We start from the raw sequence: 19,972 nt of genomic DNA, 5'->3' as shown, positions 1-19,972 counted from the left end.
CACAATTACTAATGCTATATAAAGCCATTGAGACCTCCTTAAAAAGTCATTGAGACTTTTCAGGGCCATGTTATCACATATGCTATGATATCTATTACAGTAACTATATACATATTCCTGAAACTTTGTTGTTCACCAACATATTACTTAGGGTTTCCTTCATTACAACAAATCCTCAATTTATAGATCAGATTATTACACAAAATAAAATCATTTATTTCTTCTTGAATATCAGAAACACTACCAAATGGAAACACATTCAAAATATTTAAATATAGTATATCTGTCCAAATCTAAATATATCTTAATGCCTCCAACTTAAAATTTGTCATAAATTTTATTCTTTCATTTGTTTGTTTAAGTGAGTTATCAGGCTCTTGTTTTACATCAGTATTTAAACAGAATAAACTACATGATCATTTGAAAGAGAACAGCTCCCATAGGTTCATACATTTGAATGTAAGGTCCCAGGTGGTGGACTATTAGTAAGGATTAGGATCTGTGGCCTTATTAAAGGAGATGTGTCAAAGGAGGAGGATCCTGAGGTTTAGAAGTCTGTGCTTGGCTCAGTTTCTCTTTCTCTGCCTTCTGCTTGTGGATCAGGTGAAAGCTCCCAGGCACTCTTTCAGTGACATGCTTACCTTCCTGGTGCTATTCTCCCTGCCATGATGTTCGTGGACTTGTACCCTCTGAAACTGTAAGCAAGACCCAATTTAATTCTTTCTTTTATGCATTGTCTTAATCATGGCATCTCAAGAAAGAAATAAAAAGTCACCACAATAATCATTTAATTAGATACAGAGAGGGCCATTGACAAAATCTAATACCCATTTATGACAAAAGTCCCAGAGAGACTAGGGATAAAAAGATGCACGCTGCAGTATAATAAAGGCAGTTTTCAAAAAGCCCATAGCCAACCCCAACTTAAATGGAGAGAGACTCAAATCTATTCCACTTAACTCAGGAACAAGACAAGGTTATCCACTCTCTCCCTACCTACTCAATACAGTACTTAAAATCTTTGCTGGAGCAACAAGACAACTGAAGGAGATCAAGAGGATAAAAAAAAAAAAGGAAAAGAAGAAGTCAAGTTATATTTATTGGCAAATGATATAATAGTATGTGTAAGTGACCCTAAATATTCTACTGGGGAACTCATACAGCCGACAAACAATTTTTCAGCAAAGCAGGGTGATAGAAAATTAACATGCAAAAAATAGACGCATTCCTCCTATATAAATGGAAAAAAACACTGAGAAATGAAACTAGAGAAACAATCTTTCATGATGCCTTCAAAAATATCTTGGGGTAACTCTAAAATGTAAGACTTATATATTAAAGTCTTTACTGGAGAAAAAAGTCAAAGGCTACATCAGATAGCCTTTGAATAGAAAGAGCTCCTGTGCACACAAACAGGTAGAATTAATATTGTGGAAATGACCATCCTACCAAAAGCAATATATAGATTTAATGCAATTCCCATCAAAATTCCAACAAAATTATTTACAGAAATAAAAATTTATAATCTTTTTTGAAGAAACACAAAAGTTAAAACAATTCTGAATAGTACAAGAGCTGGTGGAGGTGTGGTCATGCAAGAGTTTAAGTTGTATTACAAAGTTCTACTGACAAGAATAAAATAGTGTGATGTTGATATAAAGCAGATACCTTGATAAACAGAATAGAACTGATGTCATGCACATATTTTTGCACACCTATAGACACATGATTGCCTACCAAAAAGAAATACATGCTAGACAAAAGATAGCAATTTGAACATATGATGATGCTGATCAACCTGGATGGCTGTATATAGAATAATGCAAATAGATTCATATTTTTCATCCTGCAAAAACTAAACTCCACATAGATGAAGTCCATCAACAGAAGACCATGTACTGAATCTAAAAGCAGAGAAAGTAGAGAAAAGGTTTGCATAAATTGGTAGAGGGAATGGTTTTCTGAACAGGATATCAATAGCTCAGGCAATAAGACCAATAAGTAATAAATGGAAACTAGTGAACCTAAAAATATTCTATAGAGCAGAGACAACACAATTGTCTGATAAAAAATAGAAGGATACATAATGGGAAATTTTCCCCAATTATTACAGAGGATTAATATTTAGAATATACCAAGGAAAATATGAACTAAAACATGAACACCAAAGACAACCTACTCTGAGATTTCATCTTATTCCTATCAGAATGGCCAAGGTGAGTATAACACATAACAGCAGATGCTGCTGAGTATGTAGGGAAAACCGAAAGTTTGTCCATTGCTGGTGGGAGGGCAAACTGGTACAGCCACAATAGAATACAGTGTGGAGGTGCCTCACAATGCTGAAAATGGACCTACCACAAAAAGTCTAGCTCTACTGTACTTGAGCATACACTCATTTTATAACAGGATGCCGACTCATTCATACCCATTGTTGCTGTGTTTTTAACAGCTGGAATCTGGAAACAGTCTATATGTGCATCTACTGTGAATTGAAAGTGAAAATGTGGTACATTTGTACAATGGAATATTATTCAGCCAGAAGCTTCATCTTCTGGAACGTATTTTGAACACTACCAAAGAAAAAAAGCAGTCTCCAGTATCACAAACCTTCTGACCTACAATAGCAATCTGCCTGAAAAATATACTGCTGCAATAATGGCCCAAATGTTATGGCACTTTTTGATTGAATTAAAGACCCATTCTATGAAAGGAATCAAATACGTGACTGCTGTGGGATGGTCTGTATGTCAAATGTGTTGCTGATTGGTCAGTAAATAAATCACTGATTGGCCATTGGCTAGGCAGGAAGTATAGGCGGGACTAACAGAGAGAATAGAGAGAATAGGAAGCTGGGTGGGAGAGACAGTGCCATCCGCCACCAAGACAAGCTGCATGTGAAGATCCCGGTAAGCCACGAGCCATGTGGCAAGGTATAGATTTATGGAAATGGATTAATTTAAGCTGTAAGAACAGTTAGCAAGAAGCCTGCCATGACCATACAGTTCGTAACCAATATAAGTCTCTGTGTTTATTTGGTTGGGTCTGAGTGGCTGTTGGACTGGCGGGTGAGAGAGATTTGTCCTGACTGTGGGCCAGGCAGGAAAACTTTAGCTACAAATGGCGCCCAATGTGTTGCCAAGAGTTTCCACCTAAAACCTGAGTAAAAAGATTCTAAAACGGAGCTAAAAACAGCTCCTAGTTGTCTCTTTTAAGCTAGTGGCAGCCTGCGTGTTTGAGCTACTATGGCGGGTTCCTAGCCTGCGTGCTCGACCTGCAGTTTGGCGGGAATGAGGCCTCTGCAAGTGGCACATTAAGCTGTGTGGTGGATTTAGCCTTTGCTAGTACAAAACAAAACAAAACAAAACAAAACAAAAAAAAAAGGTTTCTGGGCTACACGCTGCTTTGATAGAAGCATAGACCCACTATTTCTGAGAGTTGATGACTCCCAGAGATGGCAGAAAAGGTACTGCTGCCATATTGGGAAGCTAAAGTGGGCGGAGCCAGCAGCCATAGCACCAGCACCGTTTCAGGCTTAGAAGGCTGCAGTTTAAAGCAATAGGCTCAAGCTAATATAAAAAAATAAGCCACGTAAAGATGGCTACCACACAGAGTATCTGGATTATGTTCTCTTTGATATTCGTAATTGAAGAAAAACATTTGATTACAAAAGCTGTTGAGTTATGCCAAAATGTATATTTTAAAGGTACCTTGACTTCAAAATTTGGATGTAAGGATATGTTGCTTTGGAAAGGAGGCTCTGCTTTTGTTTCCAAGGAAAGCCAGAGGCTATGGATTTGTTCCAGATTAAGATACATCAGGTTTGACCAGCCAAGACCACCTGAAAGGTCTCCGATGACACCATGGCCCAGATGATCCAACATCCAGAACCGTTTCAAGGCAACTGGCTCAGACGATACACCCTCATGGACTACTCCATAATCCTAAAATATTCTTTGTGTCCCCATAAGATACAGCACCCCCCTCCAGCAGGAAGTAGTAAGAGAAACTGCGCCCAAATTCCCAAATATACCAAGCTGACTTTGGAGATATGCAAAGGTTTACGCCCAAATTCCCAAATATACCAAGCTGACTTTGGAGATATGCAGATTAAAACCTTCCTTTTTAAGAAAAGAAAAGGGGAAGTGCTGTGGGATGGTCTGTATGTCAAATGTGTTGCTGATTGGTCAGTAAATAAATCACTGATTGGCCATTGACTAGGCAGGAAGTATAGACGGGACAAGGAAAAGAATTCTGGGAAGTGGAAGGCTGAGAGGGAGACACTGCCAGCCGCCACCATGACAAGCCGCATGTGAAGATCCCGGTAAGCCACGAGCCATGTGGCAAGGTATAGATTTATAGAAATGGATTAATTTAAGCTGTAAGAACAGTTAGCAAGAAGCCTGCCACGGCCATACAGTTTGTAACCAATATAAGTCTCTGTGTTTATTTGGTTGGGTCTGAGTGGCTGTTGGACTGGCGGGTATCAGAGATTTGTCCTGACTGTGGGCCAGGCAGGAAAACTCTAGCTACACGTGACACTGCTAATGTGACCAAGAAACAGAGTAGGTAGGCCATGGTACCCAGGAAAAAACCTACTACTTCCTATTCTCTTAATCGGTGGCTCTCAACCTTCCTAATGCTGCTGTATTTTATTACAGTTCCTCACGTTGTGGTGACCTCCAATCATAAAATTATTTTGTTGTGATTTCATAACTGTACTTTGCTACTGTTATGAATCTTAATGTAAATATCTGTTGCACAGAATATCTGATATTTGACATAGAGGATGAGAACTGCTGTATTAACTGAATATAGAAATAAAATGACTCCAGATGACATATTCTAATCATAGATAAGTGCACCCATCAGCCCTCACTGGAGAAACTTCTTGCTGTAAATGTCAAGTAACCCTGAGAACCATAACTAGGGAATGGACAGAGAGTGAAAAACCTTGAGAAATTTATCCCTAAATGTGATATCTTTGACAAACTCATCCCTCAAAGTTCAAGAATCCATGTGGAGGAGAAAACAGAAAGATTAAATGAGCCAAAGGTGGTAGAAAACTCCAAGGAAACAGAATGTTCCTGACAACCAGACTGTTACACGTATGAACTCTCAGAAGTGATGGCCACATACACAAGACCACATAGGTTCAAATCAGACAAAATCCCAGTACTGAGTAGGGAATATTAATGCAAAGTTCAACTCTTAACCAAGAAAGAATTTACAATTGACCACTGCTGGAAAGAGGAAATTCAGTTTTCTCTAATAGAGCAACACTGTGTACATCAAACACAAACATAATTTCATTAAATTTTGTGTGTGTTCCTTTGACAGGAGTGCACATATGCCATCAGGGGTGAGTGGAGATCAGAGCACAACTTGGGGCAAAACTCAGGCAAAACTCAGGCAGGCACCTTTATCTATTCATCCATCCCACTGGCACCTCAGCGCTACTCTTATGGAATGCAAAAGTCATGGCAACATTTCCTGTTTTATATATATATATATATATATATATATATATATATATATATATATATATGTGTGTGTGTGTGTGTGTGTGTGTGTGTGTGTGTGTGTGTGTGTATGTGTGTGTGTGTGTGTGTTATATGTTTATAAATTATAAATATACATATTATACTTAATGAACCTGTATGGTTAATGTTGACTGTCAGCTGCAGAAGGCCTAGAATCACCTGGCGAACACCTCTGGCAAGGTCTCTGAAGAAATTTGTAAACTGGATTAATTGAGGTAGAAAGACCCATCTTAAATCTTGACAGTGTTAAATCTTGACTCTGTGGATAGGGGTCTTGGAATGAACGTAAAGGAAAGAGCTATTTGCACACCAGCATCCCTTTACCTGATTCCTGAATGCACATGCAATTCAACCAGTGCTTCACATTTTGGCTTTCTTCTGAGCCATATTAGACTGTCCCCCACAAACAGTGAGATAAAATAATCCCTTCTCCCATTCAGTCATTTTGTTACTTATTTCATAACAGCAGAAATGACAGTAAACCATATATATGCTCACCTTCCTTTCATTTCTGAGTGGTTTGTCTAAGAAAGGAAAGTTTCATTTCACATATATATTTGAAAATACTATGAAATATTTTGGAAAACATGATCCAAAACTGTATACTCTGGTATGTCTTTTTCTAAAAAAAAAAAAAATAATAATAAATTTATTTACTCTATCCCCAGAACAATTAACAACAAAATATTTATAAGAAAAATCAATAATTTGTAGTTTATTAAAGGCAGGACAATTAATAATTCTCTGTAACAGCTAGTCCATTGTGTTAAAAATCTTATTCACAAAATAAACTATGAGTTAAAAGTCATAAACTGTAAAATAGAATAAGTTCCTGCTGATGTGTACGGTAGTCATGCTGTGTTTTTCAGAAGGAATTAAATGTCTAGATTATCTCAGATACACCTACCTCTTCCGTTTAAACACTGCTGATCTTACTGCTGCATTGTTCAATGTATTACATATTCTGTTTGCTAATATCCTATTCATTTGGAATAAAATAATTATCATTTTTACTTTAAAACATCAGTTATACTTAATTATGAATTGGAGATATATCTGAAAATAATTGTATATTTTGAAAAGCTACAAAGGCAATTGGAAGTTTTTGTTCATATTCAGTGATGTAAGTAAATAATAGACATCCCTTAAATTTTTCATTCTGTCAATAAATGGTTAGTTATTCCATGGTCTCATACTCCTCAAAAAATAATCTCCATGTATATAATGTTTTATTCCTAGATACTACTAAAATGAAATTACATTTAATGTTTCAAACTCATAAAGTAGCTTTGATAATTCAAATTTTATATATTTATGGCTTATGCCTTCACCAATTCCTTTATGCTTCCTGACAAAGATTTGTATCATGCCAGAACATGGCATTTTCTGGACAAAAATACTGGTTTTTTTTTCCATTTCAGATTCTTCTTAATGAATTTCAAGAGATTAATGCACTGATCTTTCATTCACTTCAGTTTGTTAGAATGAAATATATGAAATATTTTCCTATTTCAGATGTGATCAATTGATTTATAAATTCACTGTGTATGCTGTGGTGTTAAAATAAACTGAAATTTGTTTCCAAGTTTTGTGGAAATGATCTTGGATTAAGGATTGGTGAGGTATTTCCTTAGGTATGAGTACTTGATGTACAATCAGGCAGACCCAAGATCTAAACGTCATCTCACCAACAGTGATGACTAGACTGTGCAAGCTTGTAACATCAGATTTATTAGGACTAGGGGAGTATGACACCAGGCAGCCTGCATAGACAAACACCAGTGAGCCACGAGTTCTGTTAGAGATTCCTTCAATGGACTAAGGAAGAGAGTGATTGAGCTCAACAAATGTCATTGTCCTCTGAATTCTGCTCATAGATGGGTACATATAGCTATATACATGTGCACCCATGTACAAACCACATACACACATATAGAGTAAGTAAATGATAATTATAAAATATGTGGAGAAATAACTCATATTTAAGGATAGTCTTATTAATTATTGTTCCTTACAGTACAAAATATGTTCATCTATTCAAACAAAAGCCCCTTAAATATTGTATTACTATCTCAAATGTGAATATAAAACGTCTATGTGGTCCTGTGGTGATATATTTTGTACCTCAATAAAGTTTACCTGGGTAACAGAGGACAGAGCCAGTAATTAAATTAGACATAGAAGTCAGGCAGTGGTGGCACACCTTTAATCCTATCACTTGGGAGGCAGAGATCTGTCTGGATCTCTGTGAGTTGAAGGCCACACTGGGCTACATGAGAGAAACATAACCAGGCAGTGTTGTAGATGTAACCAACCTTCTTATTAAATAAGAAACATAGAACCAATGCAAAGAAGAAAGCTAAGAGATCAGAGCTAATAGCTAAAACCTTACCCTTCCTCCTGCAGTGGTCCTACCTCTCCGAGCCAGAGCTATCCCTGTGTTAAAGTCTTTATTTAGAGTTCCTGTTCTGCCTTCTCAATGATTGTAAACCCAACCACATGACCGCCTTGTCACGGCCTATCTGTATAGGCCTCCAGGTCTTCTATGGTTGGTATTGAGATTAAAGGCATGTGTATCCAATGCTGGCTGTATCCCTGAACACACAGAGACTTACCCAGCTCTGCCTACCAAGTGCTGGGATTACAAGCATATGCCACCACTGCCCTGCTTTCCTATGGCTTGCTAATAGCTCTGACCCCTGGGCAACTTTATTTATTAACATACAAATAACATATTAATACAAATAAAATATCACCATGCAGTGGTGACACACACTTTTAATCCCAGGAAGTAATATGGCAGGACACATAAAAGTACATAAGGCATGAGGAAACAGGAACTTGCTCTTTTGAGGTTGAGTATTTCATAGAGGTGAGCTAGTGACTGGCTGTTCTGCTTCTCTGATCTTTCAGCTTTCACTCAAATATCAGGCTCTGGGTTTTTTATTATAAGACCTTTTAAGATTCGTGTTACATGGTCCATGAGAAAAAAAAAATCTATTAGACTGGTAACTCTCACTGCAGGTTTTTATGGTTGAATAACATGGCTCAGATTTTTTTGTTTTGTTTGTTTGTTTGTTTGTTTGTTTGTTTGTTTTTTGAGACAGGGTTTCTCTGTGTAGCTTTGCACCTTTCCTGGAACTCACTCTGTAGCCCAGGCTGGCCTCAAACTCACAGAGACCCGCCTGCCTCTGCCTCCCGAGTGCTGAGATTAAAGGCATGTGCCACTGCCACCCGGCATGGCTCAGATTTTTAAAGTATATTTTAATTTCCCCACGACAGCTTTAGACACCTTTAGTAAGGACTTGATAGATCACATTGATGTATGCTGTTTTGACTATCTCATTATAGAGTATTATCTTACGCAAGTCTAAATTTTCAGTATGCTTGTCTCTATTTCAGTATTTTGCTATGATCCAAAATTGCAAGCAAAGTCTTTGCACATGAAGTGAATCCTAGTTTAAGGAGTATCAGAATTACCTTAAGCAGGCTAAAACATATTTTGTCTTGTAAGAGCTTGGCATTTCTGAATAATTAACAATTCAACAAGTTAACATCATACATTCATACAGTAAATTCTGAGAGAATTCTCAGGCTGTTACCAGTGATTACCTATAGTAGTTCATCTCTGAAACATTTAAAATTGAAAGAATTATGAATAAGCTAAAATATCTTGGAAATGAGTATTTTAATCAACATACTAAAATTATTCTTTGAGGCCAAATTCATCTGAGTAGGTGAGGTGATTGTGTGCAACCTAAGGTTCAAAAATATTTGCAGTGATGATATCCAGCTGCTTTATCTTTGAAAGAATCCTCTGGTCAGTTAAATAATTTTTTTCCTTTTTTACCCCCATTATACTTGCTAATATTGTTACAACCATTATTGTAAAGGTAAAATAATATTTAAATAATATGAAGACTAGAGTAATATTTACACATTACAACTTAGAAATCCATTAATCATGATCATTTTATGTTTTTCAAAGCAAATATTTATTCAGTGATTATCTTGATATAGTTTAGGTTTTAAATAATTTTATTGTTTGCTATTCATTTATGCATACCACATACTGTTCTTATGAACAACTAAAACAAATTATGCTCTTATTTACCTAATATTAATAATTACTAGAGCACTTTTGACTTCATAAATGCAGATTTTTCAATTTCTCTCATGAACTCTAAACAAAAATAACTCTATTTGAGCTACTTTATCAATATCATAATTTTATTTTTACAAAGATGAACATTATCTTTTAATCAAATCTGTACTCACAATAGGATAGAGAGAAGAATGAGTTTTATTCTGTAGAACTAACAACCCCCATTATAGGGAAGTCTGTGACCTGTGTCTCTTATGCTCAAAGATCACAGTGAGACAAAAAAGAGAGAAACACAACCTCATGTGACAGAGAGAAACAAGTAAGAGCCACATTAACTTTGCATCTCCTGGGAACCACTGTTAAAGTATTTTAATGTTGTAGTTTCAGTTTGTCAAAGTCTAAAATTAAGTCATTGAATAGAATGACATATATATTAACTTTCCTTCTATTATTTTTTTAAAAGTATATGTAGTAAAGTAACGGATTCAGTGTATTTGATCTATTATATACAATATCCAATTTAAATTTTTTCATTCAAAACAATAGTGAGAAATCTACATTCTAAATGTCTGTATGTCTGTATTAATATAATGTAATCAAAAGAAAATAATTGTGTAGATATTTTATATATATTTATATATACACTGCTCTTTACTGTTTCATAGACCATATAGGCGTGCATTTTTTAATTACTTCGTATTTAAATTTTGGTGTTAATTTTCGTTGGTACTGTCTTATCTGTAAATAAAAGTTTCATAAAATTTATAAGCATAATAAGGATTCACAAGTTTAAATTATCTAAGATATTAATGACTGATATTTGAGTACCTACAATTATTTTTGCCCTCACACTGATAAAGTTAACTTCATGTTTTGAACAATGAATATGATTTTGAAGCGAAAATATATCAAATTCAAAACTAATATTTCTGACAACTCTTGTTCGATCTCAGTATTGTTAACACTTGCTTGAAAAAGAAAACTAAGTGTATACATTGAACTCCACATACAAGGTCATAAAAATATAGTGTTACCAATTACAATTGGATAACTATACTATTGTTAGTAAATGTACACATGAATGCCATGCAGAAAAATGAGTGAAATCATTATCAATTCTTTTATGAATTTTCATTTCTGTATAAATACACATAGTCTCTAATGGCAAATAGGAGTCTCTTTTGATCTCATTCATATGCAGGGTGATGCTGATAAGGAAAAATAATCACAGAGATTTGGGTCCAATTGTCAAATGTTTGAAAAGCATTCCTTTTCTTTCAAGATAATCTTGAACTGGACTTATCCAAGAACATAAAATTCCATAAAATGATCCCAGGACTCAGCCATCCAGTGTTGACAAAAAGCTCAAGATCATTAAGTTCGTGGTCTTTGTTTTTCTATGGCAATCAAAAGACTCGTTTGGATGACTCGTTACCATTTGCACAGATGTGCTAACAGCTTTTAACAACTGTGTCCACAATAATTTCTATGCACGTGCTTCAGAAAGTGAGCACAGGTATATTTAATTTGTATCACACAGTGAGAGAGAAGAACAGGGAAATGTTTGACTCTTGTTTTCAAATTCCAATATTTCCTAATTTTTGGCATACAATAGGAAATGTACCATCTGTCACAATAGAATCTAATTTTGTTTTCTAGATGAAATCATTCCTTGACAGATGAAACATACAAGACTCATGTGACAAATGTTCTCATTTGTGCTGGAGTATAATACAAATCAAGATATCAAGTAGTGTGTCTTCTAATGTAGCTGTTCTAAAACTGAGTATAAGTAGTTACTTTAGTAAATCCTGCAGTGGATTACTAGGTAATTGAAAATGTTTGGACATCTTGGTTCTTTAGGTATCATTTTTACAAAAAAAAATTCAATATTGTAAATAACTTATTTTAACATCTCTCTATCTAAAATGAAAAGACCTTTCAATCACAAATACAAAGACTAGTGAGATCTGTACTCTCCCCCACTCCTTTTTTTATTTAAGAATTTTTTTATTCATTTCACATACTAATCACAGATCCCCCTCTAATCCTTCCTCCTGCTCCATCCCCGAGCCTTAACCAGCTCCATTCACATCCCCATACCCTCCTCCAAAAGTGTAAGGGCTCCCATGGGGAGTCAGCAAAGCCTGGTACATTCAGATGAGGTGGGACTAAGCCACTCCACACTGCATCAAGGCTGATCAAGGCCTGCTACCATAGGTAATGGGATCCAAAAAGCCAGCTCATGCACCAGGGATAGATCATGATCCCACTGCCAGTGACCCCTCAAATAGACAAAGATACAACTGTCTCCTGTATGCAGAGGGCTTAGTGCAGTCCCATGACAATATCATGATGGGGAAATCTACAGAGACAACTGAACCAAGCTCGTAAGAACTCATGAACTATTAGACCGACAGCCGTGGAAGCTACACTCATACATTCTGTTTAAAAAGTACTTAGAAATGTTGGGTTTCAAGCAAGAAATTAAAGTTATTTTATTTAAAATAATAAGTAGAAATTACTATGAGGTACCATGTTATGTTTCGATACATTGCATTTCAATCAGATTAAACATTTATCTCTTCAAATATTTATCATTTCTTTATGGTGAAACTTCCAAAATCTCCTTTCTAGCTTATAGAAAGATATAGTATAGTACTGTCACCCAATAACATCCCAATTTGCAATCACACACTAGAGCTAGTACCTAACTGTACCATATTAAACAGAATTTCCCTAAGAAACCCCACTGGTGTGCCCTCTCCAGCTTATGTAGCCACTATACCCACCTGCACTACTGTGGAATTAAAATGCTTAATTCCACCTATGAGTAGAATAAGTGCTTCTACTTCTGCGTTTCTGAGCCTGGCTTATTTCAATGCACACCATGATCTCAAAAACATTCATGTTGGGACATATAATAGCATTTTTATGGTAGAATTTTATTAAATTGTGTAGGTATACAACCTTGCTCTTTATTGTTTTATCAGTTGATGTACATTCGTCTTCTTCATATTTCTTATTAAAATACCATCATTATTATTTTGTGATATACATGTAAGGGTGAGCAAGTCATGGTGTACTTGGGAAAGACAGAAGTAAGACAACTTGTAGAGTTGGTCGACTCCCTTCACTTTCACATGTGTTTCAGGGTCATATTTAGGTATTCAGACCTCTGTATCAAATGTTTTATACCCACTAATTTTGTCAGTACACATTTCTTAATTAGCACAAATAATTCTCAGATGACCAAGGGAATGAAGATTTAGCTTCATCATACATATTTCATTTCTTTTAAGTAAATGTCTCAGGATGGGATTACTGGACTACATGAAAGATTTATTATTTAAATTTTAAGAACTTTTACTTTTTACTATGGTCACACAAATTTATATTCCCACCATAGGCAATGAAAGATATACTTTCTCCATAGCATCATCAGTATCTTTTTATCTCCCATCTTTTTTGATGAAAAGCCATTCTCCTTGCATGATATGGTAGCTCAGTCTGTCTTTGGCATGCATTTACTGGACACTTACACTGAGCTTTTTCAAGCACTTGTTGGCTATGTATGACTTAATTTTAAAAAAACCTATTTTGATTTATTATTTTAGCAATGTCTTGGTTTCTTATTGTGTAAAAAAACTTTACCACAATCCCAAGGAATTGTTTTAAACTATCTCTCACTTCTAAATTTCTTTATGATTTTTATATAACTATCGGCTGTCCTGTGTTTTAGCAATGAATATAAAGCATACCTGTCTAGTATTTCTTATCTTCAATATGCTAATGTATTATTAGTATATTAATCTTCACTTAATTCTACATCCCTACTATAATTTCATGCAAAAATAATTTTAAAGACTCTTATGTTCTTAATATAATTGCATCATAACAGTTACGGTTTTCATAGGTGTCACTATATTTCATGGTATTTGAAAAAAGTATCCAAATCAATGTACTATTATGCTATGTTCAAAATATATTCATTTGAATCAATCCGGTGACAAAAGCTAGAGTATTGATGTGTATAATTTTAACACTGAAAATGTTCTCTACTCCCAGTCCTTACATTAAAATACTGCATATCTTAGGCAGTGTAGCAGTTGAATTAAAACACACTCAATCAAAACAAAGTTGAGTTTTGCTAAAAAGTATTTAGCACTGTTTCAAATACAAGTTTAAATAAAAAATGGTTAACACTTGTAAAATTCAAAATTCAGACTGTACATTATGTTGCTTCTATTTTAAAGTTCTATAATAACTTCGGAGAAATGGTCAACATCATTTCCTTCCATAATCATAACTTTTGATATAAAATAAATCAACTAAAGGCAGGGAACAGAGGGCCTGCCCAAAATGTGTGTGTGTGTGTGTGTGTGTGTGTGTGTGTATGTGTGTGTGTGTGTGTATGTGTGTGCGTGCACACGCGCGATTGTACTTGTGTGCAGGTCTATGTGAAAGCCAGAAAACACCTTGGTTTTTTTTTTTTCTCAGAAATATTGTCTACCTACTTATGATACAAATCTCTCATTAGCCTGGAACTCATCAATTATGCTAAAATGGTTGGCTCCAATTGCAATAGCTACCTCACCCACAGATTGCATTTAGTATGTCAGTTTTGTCTCCTAAATTCATAATGCAGAAAGATTCATTAGGGTTTCTGAGACTGATTGCTCAAAAATAAATGAAGAAGATATCATTTATTGGGAAGGGTACACAGGAGGTGCCTGATAGGGTAGGAGCATGGGAGTGATTGAGAAACATTTCAACACATGAGCATTTGTAAAGAACATTAGATGTAAAGACCTTAACAAAATTTTAACAAAAACTGAGGCAATGAGGAACAGACAATATGGCAGTTAAAAATAGATGCAATATTATTAGTCTAAGAAGCAAATTCATGTGATGAGACAGGAGGGAGGAACATTTTAGTCTTTATGACTGTGGGAAAGAGGGGAATAAATGTGAAAAAAATATAGTTGCCCCCCTTGAACTCTAAATGCAATTCTGAGGGTTGTATGTAGTTGTTACTTGAAAAAAAATTGCTATTGATTTGTACATTATGTAAAGGTTATTAAGGCATTCAGAGTTGGGAAGTATCCTCAATGGACAAAGAACTTGCTGTGAATTCAGTTCTTCAGAAAACATGCAAAATCCAGACAGGCATAATGGCTGCTATAATCCCAGCATTCATGGGGCAGCAGCAGAGTACACCTTGAGTAAGTTGTGACTTGGTTATTTAACCTAGCCAGAATTATAGAAAACTGGATTAACTTAAGTTACCTTGTCTCAATAAAGTGGAAAACAATCAAGGAACACATACAACATCAATTCTGGGACTCCACACACATATGCCCCCTCCACATACAATAAAAAACTATGAAACTCCAATTGTACGTGATTATAATTATTGTAGTGTTATTATGATCTTACCTCATTTAATAACAGATACTTTAAAGGACCAATATGCCAAGTAGATAGTGACAGGATCTTGGTTGGGTGGAGCTATAATTCAGTATTTTTACATGATTTCATTAATCTTAATTATTTTCTGAGAATCTTGCAAGGATCCTTTGAGTAAAAGAATAAAGATGTAAGGAATGTGCCCCATTGTATCATGGACAATGCATTATTCAAATTTTGTCATTAATGTCATTTGACTCTGTGTAGATTTGCTTTAAACTGTTGTGTAAAAGTTACTAAAAGATCAAATAAGCCTTGGTTTAATTATGTGTACAAAAGTGAACCAAACTTTCCCAATATACAAACGTGACTATATCACTGTAATATTTTAATTACCTGTCTAAATGCAAAAGCAGTCAGAAAAATGATAAGAAATACTCAAATATACATATCATATTTCTTAATAAGAACAGCAGTGAATCTTAGAGTAATATATAATTATTGCTGACAATACATGAGGTTTTCCATGACTAAAAAAAGAATAACAAAAGCAACATCCAGATAGAATGCAGACTACTTTAAAGTTTCACAAGTATTGATTCCATTATACTGTCTTTTTAGTATTTAAATTCAGAATATATAACCTTTATTTTGATCTGAGTGTATTTATAAAAATGACATAAAACATTAGTTAAAATTAATTAGGCACAAACACTCATATATAATTATTAAGGGCCTTTTATTCTTATTAGTACTTTAATAATATTTAGTGTAATATTATAAACCTAATGCATTCAAAATCATACAAAATTATGTTATTTAGATTCATTTAAAAATTTATATTGATTTTGATATATGAGGATCATAACTGAAGAATGTTTACCATATATAAAATATTAAAACGTAATATGATAATCATATTTGTGCAAGCAAATTGTATGTCAATATTGATTACCAAATATATATTCTATTGCTAGGAAACTGTTTTCAAGCATAACTAATACAATTTCATGTAATAAATCACTTTGAAAATGTGATCTTACATTTTATTAGGATGCACGTTTTCTCTTAGAATTATTAAATTATTTCAGGTCTTCTCTGACACAGTATAACAAATAAGAAATAGACAATTCAACTTTTAAGTAAAAGTTTTATTGTTAATTGTTAAGGTGTAGCATAAAAAACATAAGTGAGAAGATACACACAATTTACATGCCCAAGTTACATGTGTTGCTAAAAACTGCCCATTTTACTTTTGCCCCAATTCAGTCTGCCCATTCTCAGATGTTTAGTGTACCTCTTTTAATCAACTAAAACCTAGGTATAAGTATCCCCTATATATTTTCTCAAAAGGCCATTAGATGTTCCCTCCTAAGGTGGAAAATTATGTTACCCTGTACCACTTACCAAATTTGAGACAGAAAGCATTCCTGCCCCCATAAAACAGGAGAAATTCAACAGCCAACAGTGTGTGTTTTTCCATGTCCTGTAATGCTCAGAGAAACATTCCCAAGTCCATAAAGTTCATTGTTCCGTTTCCTCAGCAACCTGGGCAATCATAGAAGGAAGGATTCCAAGGTGCTGAGTCCCAGAAGCACATTACCTCAGTACACATAAGCAGGAATGTCTGAATTGAATTTGCAGAAAATCCATTTTCTTTTCCCATAGAGAGTCAGGAGTCTTTATAGCAAATAAAATCTTTTGCCTTATTGTATTTCACTTAGAAAAAGCTCAGCTGGAAAAGGGAGAGAGAAAAAAAACTAAAGAGAAGAAAGAGAGGCAAACACACACACACACACACACAGAGAGAGAGAGAGAGAGAGAGAGAGAGAGAGAGAGAGAGAGAGAGAGAGAGAGAGAGAGAGAGGAGAGAGAGAGAGAGCGAGAGAGAGAGAAAAGAGGACCCTGATTAGGTTCCCAGCACCCACATGATAGCTCACAAACACCTGTAATTTCATTCTCAGGGGATCTGATGTCCTTTCTGACATCAATAGGCTTCTGTATATATGTACAATTAGGCACACACACACACACACACACACACACACACACACACACACAAATTCAACAAATAAATATTTTTTAAAGAAAATGTTAATTAGAAGTATATCCATATTTCCGGCCATCAAATATCCTATCCCTTTCAGAAGTATTGGGAGAACTCTATTATTGTCATAATTAGGCCTTAACGATTACATGTGCAAATACCTTTACTGATTTTGTGTGTCTGTTTATGAATGTAGGTGCACATGTCTGGGCGTTGCATATACACAAATGTGTATATGTATGTTCAGGGGACAACCTCGTGTCATTCCTCTGGCTCAGTCCACAGTTTCTCTGTACAGAATTTCTAACTGACTTAGAAATTGCACCTGGAGTCCAGTTGAAGAAAGGGAGGAGGGATTATATGAGCAAGGAGGGGTCAAGATCATCACGGGGAAAATCGCAGAGACAGCTGACCCAAGCTAGTGGGAGCTCACGGACTCTGGACTGACAACTGGGAGACCTGCATGGGACTGACCTAGCCCTCTGAATGTGGATGACAGTTGGCTTAATCTGTTTGTGGAGCCCCTGGCAATGGGATCAAGATTTTTCCCTGGTGCATGAACTGGCTTTTGTTGGAGCCCATTCCCTATGGTGGGAAACCTTGCTCAGCCTTGTTGCAGTGGTGGAGGGGCTTGGGCCTACCTCAACTTGGTATGCCAGACTTTGTTGACTCCCCAAGACCCTCTCTGAAGAGTGAGTGGGGTTGGGGGAGAAGGGGGAGCAGGAAAAGGGGAGGGAGGGGGAACTGTGATTGGTATGTAAACATGAAAAATAAATACATAACTTAAAAGAAATTGCAAATTACAATAGATTGGCTATCCAGATGGCAATGTTCTTCTTGTCTCTACATCTCCTGCGCAGCCACTGCTTTCCAAAGCCGTGGATTTCCTTCTACCTTTGGCTCAGTGTGTGTTGGGGTGGGGGGCCTGTTCAAGCAGAGGACGAGATTCTCAGATTCCTTACATGTAATTCTCCACCTCATTTCAGTTCAGTTCTAGGGAAACCACACTTATTTCATCATTTGTGTGAGTAATTTACTTTATAGTTTTAAGTATGCAAGCTAGGAATAGTAGGTACTTAAAAATTAATTAACCAAGAGATAAAGATACACAAACTGAATCCTTTCATTATAGAACACACACACACACACACACACACACACACACACACACACACACATTTATGTATGTATTAAACTCTGAGACTTGTGAGTAAAGTCATAGTGTCTATGCTAGGCTAAAAGAGACATGAAATAAAATGGTGATATATGTTCATAATAAAATATAGTATTGTGTACTTCTAAGACCGAAAGCTATAAAATCTTAAATTAAATAGTTCCCAAAGCAGAGTTAAACACACCATTGTTCATTAATATATATACTTACCTGTGTATAACATGCAAGAAAAAGACACACGAAGACATTTATTTATGTTTTAATCATAATGTATTTTGGGTGTCAAAAACCATGCCTCTTATGGTTTTCAATTTCATTTTTAAAATAACAAAACACTGTTTATGTTTCAGTTAATTTGTATACATAGACTTGAAATACTGAAAGACATTATCTTAGTTGAAAACCAGATGTTTAAAATTTTGTTCCATTTTCACAAGAATACATAATTTTAAAAGAATCAATGTTTAGTTTTACTTCTGTTGCTTTGAAAGAGACAGATAAAACCAAGCTAAAAATAAAATGTATGTACAGTTTGTGTAGAGATGGCTGAACTATATCCTTTTTATACTTATGCACAGTGGGATTTCATTTTTATTATTTTCCTAAAAATAATCACCCTGATATCTTTCTACTTTGTATTTTTCCAAATGATCTTTAGAGGCCGTGTAAGAGCATCAATCTGGAGGGAAATTGATTCTGAGGGTGATAAATATGGAAGAGCCATTTCAATAAAAACTGCAAAGTTGTTTTTAATAATTTCTGTGTTAACTGAACACTCTTATTCTATAGAGTACTATTTCTAGTAGACTTAGTGGGTTTTAAATGACATTTACCAAACCTATGAAGTTTGAAAAGCTTTTCTGAATGCAATAGAAAAACAGGCCTAATGATAGCTAGCTACCACGGAACAGTAAGGAATAAATTGTGATGCACTTTTTCCTCATCCGTGGCTAGTTCTAGGAGATACTCTCAGTAAAATGTGAAATGAGTAAATTAAAATACAAACCATCCCTTTATGTGAGTTCAAAGAGCTGGGCATTAAGTGCACATGATGTGCTCAGTGTTCAGTGCACATAGTGTCCAGTGCGCAAAATCAACAAGCTTATGAAGTTTTAACTCTCCATCTCCAAAGTTCTTTTATCTTGTGTTGATGAGAAAGTGAACCCACATGTCAATCTTTTACTTCTTGAAGCATTTGTATATTGAAGTGGCACTCTTTTTGAAGTGCCATTATTTCTCAGGTTAAAATATCTCCCTATTGGTCTACAATTTAAACAAGTGTTTTAAATACAATAATTATGTTCCTTTAGGAAATGATTGTCATGTAAACATTCATGTAACTCTTATACATGCATCATTTTCTTCCAGGAAGATATGCAAACTGTTCTACTTCCATAAAACTGGCAGACAAGAGTCATGTTAATGCTTGGGAGCTCAAAACTCAGTGCCTACATGTACCTTCTACATGTTCGACTACTCAAGTACTAAGTTTTATTAAAGATACCATGGCAAATAAATCAAACTAATGACATGATTTGATCTCAATAAGTCCCTCCCTTGTCTGATTTAACAGATGTTGCTGATTTTTCATATCCGATGATCTATGCAAATCATTTCAGCAATATTATTTTTTTTCCTGAGATATGCGAAGAAAATGCAGCTACATAGAGGATGTTTTCAAACTTTCTGAAAAT

The 19,972-nt window shown here is 35.2% G+C and overlaps 1 long non-coding RNA gene across 1 annotated transcript; it reads right to left on the bottom strand.

The window, feature by feature from the left end:
* Window positions 1-317: 317 nt before the first annotated feature.
* LOC131912442 (uncharacterized) lies at window positions 318-16,563 on the bottom strand. Its single transcript, XR_009379634.1, has 3 exons — window positions 16,465-16,563; window positions 15,088-15,225; window positions 318-695 (listed from the first exon to the last, which is right to left on the bottom strand). It is a non-coding gene; the product is annotated as an uncharacterized LOC131912442 (long non-coding RNA).
* Between the last annotated feature and the right edge of the window lie 3,409 nt (window positions 16,564-19,972).

Source organism: Peromyscus eremicus, chromosome 6 (assembly GCF_949786415.1).
Source record: "Peromyscus eremicus chromosome 6, PerEre_H2_v1, whole genome shotgun sequence".
Lineage (NCBI taxonomy): Eukaryota > Metazoa > Chordata > Mammalia > Rodentia > Cricetidae > Peromyscus > Peromyscus eremicus.
The sequence above is the reverse complement of the archived record's forward strand: the minus strand, read 5'-3'. Positions and strand labels throughout refer to the sequence as shown.